Source organism: Zonotrichia albicollis, chromosome 1 (genome assembly GCF_047830755.1).
Source record: "Zonotrichia albicollis isolate bZonAlb1 chromosome 1, bZonAlb1.hap1, whole genome shotgun sequence".
Taxonomy (NCBI): domain Eukaryota; kingdom Metazoa; phylum Chordata; class Aves; order Passeriformes; family Passerellidae; genus Zonotrichia; species Zonotrichia albicollis.
Genome location: NC_133819.1, coordinates 89492832 through 89504072, shown reverse-complemented (window position 1 = coordinate 89504072; position 11241 = coordinate 89492832). Strand labels below are relative to the sequence as shown.

Here is an 11241-nt window from a genome sequence, read left to right as displayed (position 1 = left end):
TGCTAGGCTGGGCTCCTGTCTCTGAGAGTGGAGCTGTAAGATGGTGAGTACTGCGCTACAGTGTGGCCTTCTGTCAGTGCTCTGAGTGGATGTTCAAATTGCTTGAGACTGATTTGAGGATCTGGGGCTGGAAAATCCAACATTCTGGGTATCACTTGGTAGAGATCAGATTTCCAAAGGCATTGCATAAGGAAATTTTGCTCTTCGCTGGTCCCATACATTATTCCCCCTGTTAATGGTGTCAGAGGAGTTGTGGTAGATGGATTTTGGCTATTTGTAGCTTCAAAGCTTTTGGGTCTAGCACAAGCACGTGTATTTCTGAGGAAAAGCTACTGATAGAATGTAAAAAAGAAAATGAGAATCCTAAATTCTTCCTAGAAAATTGTGAGAAGATTATTATTGAGTTATGCAACTTAAGGTCTGTTAGACCTATTAGAAAATGAATACGTGTACCTCCATGCATTGGTAGTCTCACTGCCACTAAACTTTCTGAACTTACAGTGTTTACGACTTGTTGAGCACAATCTGTTATGGTAATGGTGGTATATTTGCTTATTTATGTAGGTAATTTTAAATGGAGCCTCTCACCATTGTACTAGGTGCTTTGCAGAAAAATTAAAAACATAAATTACATAAGCTACCTGCAGTGGATACAGTAAGCTAGGGCTGCTGATAAAAATGACCACAAAAGCATATAGCTGAGTTCTCTGAAACAAAACAAAAAGAGAGAAATTGATGCAAGTCAGGAGAGAAGAACTGCTAGTCAGATGCAAAAATTCAACAGTGAGTTTCTGTACTTTTTTCTGAATCCCAGCAGCAGTTTGTACTGAGCCAAATTGACTAATGGACTAGAAGTAGGATTCTAACAAATTTTATCATATATTTTCTACATTTCTTGATATTAGTGTTTCCTCCCTTTTCCTCAGGCTCTCCACTCTAGATATGTTCTTACAGGTTTGTCTGCTGATTTCATAACAATGCAAAGGGATTATTATGTTTTCTTTCTGCTACTTTAGGCAGGTGATTTGACTACAGGAAAGAGCTTTGTAAGGCAGAGCAGCATTATATGCAGAACCCTGGTTTTGTGCTCTTTTATACCTGTGTAATGTGTGTGGTGTGCCTAGAAGGCTGGTAATGTAAAGGGGAATAAAACCCCAGCAAATTCAAATCTATGGGTGGTAGGCTACTGAGAAATAAAACTCTTTGGTCTTTACATATGCAATTCTATTTCTGAGAGCAGAAATAGGAGAAGACTGAGATGAGAGGCACTAAAATAATTTTGAAAACCCTGAGGGCTTCTATAGTGCTATGTGGCTGCCATGATTTTATTTTTATTGGTTATATTTTTCTCCATTTCGCTAGCACACCTTTTAAACCCAAGTTTTTTAAGAAATTCTGGTTGAGAAGTTTTTCAGCTATTTTCACATCCTCTTAATGCTGAGCGCTGCATTTTAGGACTTTGGACATTCTTTTCTGTCCTCTTACTTCATGACATGGGATAAGACTGATCGCATACTAGTATTGCCCAGAGAAGAGTTACATTTTAAGGAGAAAAGATGTGCTGCCATTCATCACTGTTTTCTATGATCTTCAATCTTTTTCCTGCTTGTTTGGTATCCAAAGTATTATTTTCTCATTTCATAGACTGCATTGGTTTTACCTGACTATTTTAACTCCTCAGCCCATCTTCACTGATTTCACTGTCAGGCACTTCACAACATATTTTCCAATTAAAAAAACTAACTCTATGAGCTCACTTATATCCTGATATTATCTATGTAAAATAGATTGTCAGATCAGCCTTGCTTCTTCTGAAGAGCTGCTAGAAAAACAGCAGCCTTCAGGTTCTTACCTGGTGCCTGCCTTGAAAAAATTTGAAAAGCTTGCTTTGGACATGAGAATTGTGCCATGGCAGCAGATGTTCAAAAGTACTCTGCATAAACTGCTAACCTAGTAATAGCAAGACAAACTCAAACACCAGAACAGAATTTAAGATTCCAGTATTTTAACCTCCATGGGACTCTGGGGTCTTGCATGTGGCTGTGTGTCTTATGTCTGCAAAAAAACCTGTGTCTCTTGTGTACAAGAGGAATGGTGCTTGTATTGACTATGAAATTGTGAGATTGTGGGTGTTAAAGCCCACAGCTGTGACTTCTGCTCCCAAGAGAAAACCTGACACAGTCTCTGTAAATATTAGGAGACTTGTGGTATCCCCCTTTTTGTTTTTGAATGCTTCTGGATTGACAACTACTAGGAAAGAGTACTGTAGCTTGTTGTTAGGCTCAAATGAGCATTTTGCTTGACTGCCTGGCTTGGCTCCTGAGAGGTGGCATATAGCAGCATCCTGTTCACTTTTTTCTCACTGGATGTAGTTATGTGAGTCTATTTCAACTGCAGCTGAGAAACTCAGTATTTATTTTTTCCTGTTCCAGCAGTCTCTGAGACCTTCTCCCCTCAGTTGTACTGATCTGAAATTTGACGGCATCATCAGGAAGAGCTTGAGGTAGACATCCTACCAGAGGTTGTGACATGGCATAAAGTTCTTCCTATCCCCCCAAAAGGCTGTAATTGCCCTGGGGTTTGTCTTTATGATCCTCTGTGAGTTTTGATTGTGCTGATTTGCTTCTAACAACAGGACAGAGAAGCTACACCAGCAACAGAGAATTGAGGTTGGATAATCAGAGGCAAGGGAATGTATGAAGTAGAAAAATATGAAGTACATCCTATGCAAGTGTGTCTAGCATGTGGTTCCCAAGTATATTTTCCTAAGCAGTCTTTTCTACCTGATTTGGCCCTTGGGTTGAAACTTCACTTTTTTTTTTTCCCCTGAGGGTGCCACTAACCATTGGTAAAGAGACTTGATCCCTAAACACCTCTTTTATCCAATTATTATTAGTTATACGGAAAAGAAGTACTAAGTGGAGAAAGAAGAGGCACATTGTCTCTTTCAGCTAGTTTATGTGATACTGGAATTAGCATGAGCTTCCTGGTCTCTGTCTTGCATAATAAGAAACTGTGGTTCATTTTTTAATGGGGTTTTAGCTGTCCTGGAGATTCCTTTTGTCTCTCCTAGGGTGTTTGGTCTTATCCTTTGTGAAACATGGAAAACAAAGCCACAAACACATGTGTGTTCAAGAAAACCCATTCTCCCCAAACCTTTCCTGTTCATAATACTATGAGGGAGTTGTACCCATTTGCAGCAATTGCAATATCAATGTCAATTTTCTTCTGCTTAAGTCACTGGAATTGGTTTGCTGCCAAGCACAGTGCACTGTTCTGGTAGAACATTTTATCCCACAAATATCTGTAATGTCTAAAACTGTTTTTCATAGTGGATAAATAAATTGATGTGGTGTCTGGGGTTTTTTCCAGTGGGAATCGATCTGGACTTTTCTTCCTTTTATCACTGATTTTGAATTTAATAATCTACATGTAAGCATCTCCGATTGATCACACAAAATAAATGCCATGCAGCTTTGAGCACAAAGGATTGGATGGTAGCAATTGCACTGTTTACATAATTTTGTAATAGCCGTTAGTCTGTGAATATGAATTATGAGGGATCAACATCCTTCATAAGAAATGTTCCCTTTGGTTTTATAGTCTGTTCCACATGCACAAAGCCAGAGAATCTGTGCTGCTGTAAGTGGACTCTGATTTCTTTTGATAACTTCAGTTGTCAGAAAGATTTCTACAAAGCATGTAGTTTTTACATACTGTAAGAGGTGGACTATTCAATTTGACTTTTGCACTGAAATCTGTGCAGGTGTTATGCATTTTGGGATGCATGAAGGTATGTTGCCAGTACCAATATCCTTTTCCTCTGCTCTCCTTATCTTTTGTAAGCTCCTCATAGAACTTACCCTCTGGATCCTTTACTGCCTGTCTCTGGACTTGCTCCAACACTTCAATGTCAGTCCTGACCTGAGTTTTTGAACTCTACAAGTTGGTCAGTTCAGCTACCTTATTTTAACTATCTTGGGTTGAGAGTGGTATCTAAGGTAGGCAGCATAAATCTACTTTTTTAGGGATGACTAGTTTATGTTTAGATGTTAAAATTAGGTGAAGTGACTCCAGTCCCAGAATCCAAAAAGCATTATTTATTGCATGCATTTCTGATGCTATAATTCTATTTATAGAAAAAAAAACCAGGCATTTTATTAAATGCCTCATCCAGAATTTGGTAACCTTTGTTATGCAGAACTTTGGAGCAAAAGAAGAAAAAGAATATAAGAAAGGATTTTTTTTCAATGACAGATAGAAATGATTGAACCAAGATTGATATTGACAGCTGGTTTTACTGTTGTACTTCTAAAAGTGGCAAAAATAGTCACTGTACTCTGTTACAGCAACCTGAGGGAGCAATGACTTGTGTAAAACAGTCTACTTCTGAGAAAAACAAGAAAATGTAGAATATTCAATGCAAAGCTTGTCTGTGTTTGTGGGACACAGTCATCTCAAGCACCATTACTGCTTGTTAAGGATCAAAGACAATTCATTGCAGTCAATGAAAACTGTAAGAAGTTGGTAGATTTAGGACTACCCATGCCCCCTATGATTCATGGGGGAGGAGAGGGGGAAAACAGGGCTGTTCTTTGTCACTGTATTTCTTTCCCTTCCAACTCTGGGACAGTAAGTTTTCTATAAGTACAAGCTGTGTTATGGTTAATTTTAATAACTATAGTACATATGAGTGGAGACAAAATATAGTGCACTCTCTGTCCTTCAAATGTTACCCAATTGCCACATTATTCAATTTGGAGTCCAACCTTAAAAAACCTTTTTCTCAGAAAATTGGGAGTCCAGCCTTTTGCTCACAAAAAAACAGGGTGTAGCAAAGGTCTAAAACTAGTTTTGTTCCCCTTCACACAGCTACTTAGAGCTTTCTTTTTCAGAGGCTATGTAATAACAGTTAGTCAGAGAAAATATAATTCTCAGTGCAAAGCTGATGGTTTAAGTAGTGAGATGGGAATATATGGTGGTACCATGCATCCCTCTGCTGAATAAGTGAAATTGAGAAGAGCTCTTAGTTGCAGAAGCCTGTTCATTGGGGTTTTTTCTGTGCTGTAGCCACTTCAGGGGAGAACAAGTGGTGACAGCAGCATATCTATGTGTTAAAAGGCTGTTCCTTAGCTTCTTTTGAATTTAAAGATTTTTTTTTAACAATTAAAATCATTGGAGAAATAAAACTGTTTATTGAATGCATATAATAGAAAGAAACTTGTTAGGCAATCAGACACTGTTATTTTCATATGCAGTAACATATAGCTGTAAAGCTTTCCCACGTATTAGAGTTGTGGCAAGAGTTTAGGGTATTTTAAAATGTTCTTCCCTTAAGAGAATGTCCTAGACAGCTTTTTCAGTGGTGGTGTAAGATGAGGTGGTGTAAGGTATAAGGGCTATAATTTTGCAGTTACCCTTAGCTGTACAAGCCATGAAAGGCAAAAATTTTGCTCCAGCTCTCAACAGTGCAAGATGGACTTCGGTGTTAAAGATTAAACCAAGAGGTCTATCTGCTCACTTCTTATTTTCACAAACACCTTCCTCACTACAAATGAAGCCAGTGGGTATGGGAAAGAGGAAAGATAGAGGAAACCCCACCTGTACTAGGGTTCTTAGCATTGTCTTAGGGCTACACCTCAGCCAGTGCTAATTAAATAGGGAAAGCTTCAGTGAAATCTTTAATTTGCACAGGACAGTCCGCTTATCAGAAGCAAAGAAATTGATATATATAATGAATAATTTTTCTACCTCTGTTTGTGTCTATTTAAAATGATTTAGTTTTTGAGAAGTCTGGGAAGAAAATTAAAAGAGGGAATATATTTCTTACCTAAACCCCCCCAATTATTAAAGGAAAGTATTTAGACATATGAGTGTGAAGGAGCCCCAGCTACACTGGCAAAATGTAGAATAGAAAATGTTGCAAGGAATTAGTCTCTCCAGTATTCTGCCTAATTAGCATTAGGTGTGTTTGTGCATGTAAATACAATCTTCCCTTGTGTATACTTTGCTGTTCACACTCAGAATTAAATTCATCCTTGGGACAGCTACTAATGTGCCAGCTGCATTGTTAGTACATTTAATATACTTTAAAACATTGTAAAGCAGGAATGCACTTCAGTGAATAATAAGTACTGGAGAGGAAGGGGAGTATGTTGGTTGTAGTCTCATTAACATACATCTGCCTGAGGTGTTTCTTCTAGTGGTAAAGTGTGGCAGTGGCAGAGTGTTGCCCTGCTGCATTGGTGGTGATCCACCGGCCAGACTGCTCAAAATGCAGGTTTAGGGTGTGTGTGAAGTTAAGATAGAAACCAGAAATGTGATGCTGTAGATAATATACTCAACACAGCAGTGCAAAAGAAACTCAATGTAGAATCATAGAATCTTAGAGTGGTTTGGGTTGGAAGGGCATTCAAAGGTCACCCAGTTCCTACCCCCCTGCCATGGGCAGGGGCACCTTCTAGGAGAACGGGTGATGCAAGCTCCGTACAGCTTGGCTTTGAACAGTTCCAGGGCTCTGGGGTATCCACAGCTTCTCTGGATAACCTATTTTAATTCAGCAAGTGTACACTGCAATGAGTTACTGAAATTTAATTCTGTTACATTAAATCCTCCAAACCTGTATAGCCATTGTGCTACATAATTAAAACACTATCTTGTAGTCTTAAGTGAGGTTTCTGTATTGAAGCTGCTTTGCATTCTGTAGCTTGCTAGGTCAAATTACTTTGAAGTAATCTGTTCCTTCAGACCTTTTTGAGATTTTTATATTACATTGTCCCTGGAATATAGCACAAGATACTCAGTTGATCATTATTGTTGTTGATAATATATCTTAAAAGTTTGCAGTTTCTAGATTTTGTTATATTCCCGGTATTACAAATCTTCTGTGAGATTATTGATTAGCAACATTAAAAAATCACTCACATTAGACGTTAGAGAGCTAATCATAGATTTGGACTTTGCAGGAATTAGAATTCTTCTTGATAGACCAAATTACATGGTGCTAGGGCTCTGTTTCAGCTTGTTGGAACCTTTTTCCTTATGTGTAAAATGTGTAGATAATATCTCGCTGAGTTAGAGAGGTATTTTGAAGCTTAATAAGGGGATACTTCTTATCATTGTAAGATACTTGAGTGGAAAATAATATATTAGATTTAATTTTAAAAATATGTACAGCCAAACTATATCACGACCAGTGTTATGAAAGTAGTGTATCTTTCATCTTTGGGCAGTTCAAGACCAAGGTTACAGATTGATGTTTTATAATAATAAATATCTTATGCTTATACAAGTAGCCCATACTGCTTTTGATGGTTTGCTGTGAAATAAATGCTCCTAAAATTCTGTAAAGTCTATACACAAGTGCAGTTAACAAGACCTAGGGCCTTGTCAGTACTCAGAATTGCTTTCTAAGTCATTTGAGAGTGTGCTATGTCCTTGCAAAGCATGACACATACAGTTGATGTCTAAGCTCAGTTTGTATTGATGTTTCTATTGTTTGTTCTCATGAAATCTGTGGGGAAGGAGGGTTCACAAGCAGTAATGCTTTTGCCATCATAATAGCCCTTCTGAAATAACTGCATGAAATGACTAAGACTGTGATGCATGAGGTTTATGGAAATGACCTCCTATTTTCTGAGTTCCTAACCAGTGGTTTAACTCTCAGACCTTGTTCCCCACATTTTGTCCTTTAAGCTAGCAAAGTGTATACAGGTTTTGCTTAATTTTAATTAATCCTTTAAAATAACTATATTTATACATGTTTACTTTTAGTAGGACAAGATATGCAAAGCATTGATGGTGTTTTTCCTAACTGTGAAATTTGTGCCTACTGTTCTGTATATGTATAAATTATTTGACTTTAGAGAATTTGCTAGGTAACAGTGATGCTGAGGATCATTCTTGTTCCTTGTGCTGCTGAACTGCATTACATCTTTTTTTATAGCTGTTAAGAGGGTAAAAAACCCCAGTCTGCAATAGGCCTACTTTTTAAGTTTTTGTTCTCTTTTCCACTCTTATGTGGTGGGGGGAAGAGCACACAGTTAGTTGGGAAATACCTATGAAAACTTAGGATTATGAAGAGTGATACAAGTTAATGATTGACAACCACATTGCAAGTAACAATGGATTTTTTGTGAGCTTATTTGCACTGTCTCTGTGACCTGGGCATTTTGGTCTGGGCAATGAAATGAGATCAGCGTTTAGTCACCATGACCTTGTGTACCTTTGATTTCGCTTACTTAGTCCACTGATTGGATATGCTTTCTTCTCCTTGCATGTTCTTACCCTTCAAAGCCTTGAGGCAGCTTGCATTTGATAATTTCTAAATAATTCAAGTCTGATTGCTCACATTGTGAAAAATGATGGATTTCAAATTACACACATTAGGAACTAAGTTCTTCAACTCGCAGATGGCTTGGATAGATAAAAAGTGAACCTAATAACTACCTTATTGAAGAGGAAAATATGTACAGTACCATTCTACCATTTATGTAACTTGTTGGGGGACTCCAGGTGTGTGATTTGCAATGCCCAGGCTTTGTTCAAAAGTATTATTTTCTCTTGTGAAGCTTTAGCAACTTTATACCCATGAAGCTTGACATCTCTTCTGATATCTATCTGAAAGATTCAATCAGTACAGTATTAAAGGATAGCAACTTTTTTAATGTAAATCTATGTGCAAATCAAACTCATGGGAAACAAATTTTCTTTGCTTGAGACAGTTTTCTGAGTTTAATTGGGAGAAAGAGCCCTTGACATATGAGATTTTTGATAGGCATTTGACTTAGCACTGCACAGATTTTCTTGTTTTCATTTATGTTTTAAAAGTTTTGCACCCAGACATGAAAAGCAGATTTTCTTTCTACAGAATAAAGGCCTGTAATTTGGAATGAGTGACTCAAAAAGTCTTGAGATGCAGGGATACAACTGACATATGCTGCACTTCTGCTGCTAGCATAAATAAACGGGGGATTTTAGTCAAAAGAGATTGTTCAGCCAATTGAGGAAAACTGACATGTGCATGTACCAGAAAGAAAAGATGCATGTAAAAAAATTGTAGTCTACACTTTTGTTTGTTTCCAGTGTAGACAATTGAATAGCAGGAAAGACCTTGAGTTTACAGGCTGAAACAGTATCTGAGAGGCAAAGGAACTATGGACTAAAATAAGTTAAAACTTTTACAATAAGTAGTGAAGATTCTCCCATAGAACATAGAACACATTTATGAAGATATGGTTTCTGAGATGGGGAGACAGCTTAGAGACTCTGACACCTGTTTTTTACTGTTTTCTTACAATAATAGTGGAATTCAGTAGATTTTGGTTCCCACAGAAATCAAGGAAAATGCAAATGAAGAAAGATAATGTTCACCTGAAGCTTAATCCACACTGTATAAAATGTGTCACATCAAACAGTGAAATGTGCAAAGCTTGTTTGCAAGTTTACTGAAAAAGTCAAAATCTCAAATCACCTAGTTAAGCCTCTTATCAAAAGAATCTTTATAATAATTTTCTTCTAATATTTTTCTTTGAATTACATCAAGTAGTGTATATATAAATATACTATAGTGCTGAAAATCAGTCCTCTGAAATTAACTGCAGAATCACAGAATCACCATATATTCTGAGTTAGAAGGGACCCACAAGGATCATCAAGTCCAACTCATTCCTGCACAGGACCATCCCCAAGAGTCACACCATGTGTCTGAAAGTGTTGGCCAAATGCTTCTTGAACTCACTCAGGCTTGGTGCTGTGACCACTTCCCTGGGGAGCCTGTTCCAGTGTCCAGCCACTCTCTGGGTAAAGAACTTTTTACTAATATCCAACCTAAACCTCTCCTGACCCACCTTCAGGCCATTCGCCATTCCCTTGGGCTCTGTCACAGAGAAGCCATGAGTGTCTGCCTCTCCTCTTCCCCTGATGAGGAATTTATTACCATCATGAGGTCTCTCCTCAATCTCCTCGAGGCTGAATAGACCAAGTGACCTCAGCTGCTCCTCATTTGGCTTCCCTTCAAGGCACTTCATCCTCTTCATTGCCCTCCTTTGGATGCTCTCTGATAGCTTAATACCTTTTTTTATATTGTGGCACCCAAAACTGCACACAGCACTCATGGCCGCCCCATTGCAGAGCAGAGAGGGACAATCCCCTCCCTTACTCGGCTGATGAAGCTGTGCCTGATGCCCTCCAGGACATGCTTGGCCCTCCTGGCTGCCAGTTCACTGCTGACTCATGTTCAATTTGCCATTGATCAGAACCCCCAGATCCCTTTCCTTGGCACTGCTTCCCAGCATCTCCTTCCCCAGTCTGTCCATGCATCCAGGGTTGCTCCATCCCAGGTGCAGATTCCAGCAGTTCCCTTGTTGTACTTCATACAGTTGGTGATTGCCCAGACTTCTTAATTTTTTGGGATCTCCCTGCAGGGCCTCCCTGTCTCCAAGGGAATCAGCAGCTCCTCCCAGTTTTGTAGTGTCTGCAAACTTGCTCAGTGTCTCTTAATTCTGTGTCCAAGTCATTTATGAAGATGTTGAAGAGCACAGGCCCTAAGCAGGCACTCTGTGGAACCCCACTAGTGACAGGTCCCCGGTCTAACATCTCCCTGTTCACTGTGACCCTTTGAGCCCAGCCTGTGAACCAGTTGCTCATCCATTGCATGATGTTTTTATCCAGATGTGTGCTGTGCATTTTGTCCTTGAGGATGTCATGAGAGATGGTATCAAACACTTTACAGAAATCCAGAAAGTTTACATCAACTGGCTTCCCTTGATCATCTAGGTCGGTTATCCTGTTATAAAAGGAAAACAGGTTTGATAAACAAAATGCAACAAAACTTTCTTTCATGAACCCATGCTGGCTGTGACCAATGAGTGGTGTTTTTCAATATGTTCCAGAATAATCTCCTCCATAACTTTAACAATACTGAAGTGCAGCTGACAAGCCTGTAGTTTCCAGGGTCCTGCTTTTTGCTCTCCTTGAGAACTGGGACAACACTTACATGCTTTTCACTAAGCTGGGACCACTCTGGATTGCCAAGACCACTCAAAAATCATTGAGAGAGGCTTTGTGGTGCCATGAACCAGTTCCTTGAGGATTCTTGGATGAATCCCATCAGGTCCTATAGATTTGTAGGGATTCAGCTGGAAATTAATAGTTTTCATATGGCCATCAACGAAAAATCTTTTTCACCAGGAAAGATACGCTCTGTCTGTTGTGGTATGATTGATATATTCTGAAAGTAAA

At 38.8% G+C, this 11241-nt stretch overlaps 1 protein-coding gene across 3 annotated transcripts in view; it reads left to right on the top strand.

The window, feature by feature from the left end:
- MOCOS (molybdenum cofactor sulfurase) overlaps window positions 1–11241 on the top strand; it is a 210396-nt gene that overhangs the window by 43456 nt on the left and 155699 nt on the right. The window lies entirely within an intron of this gene.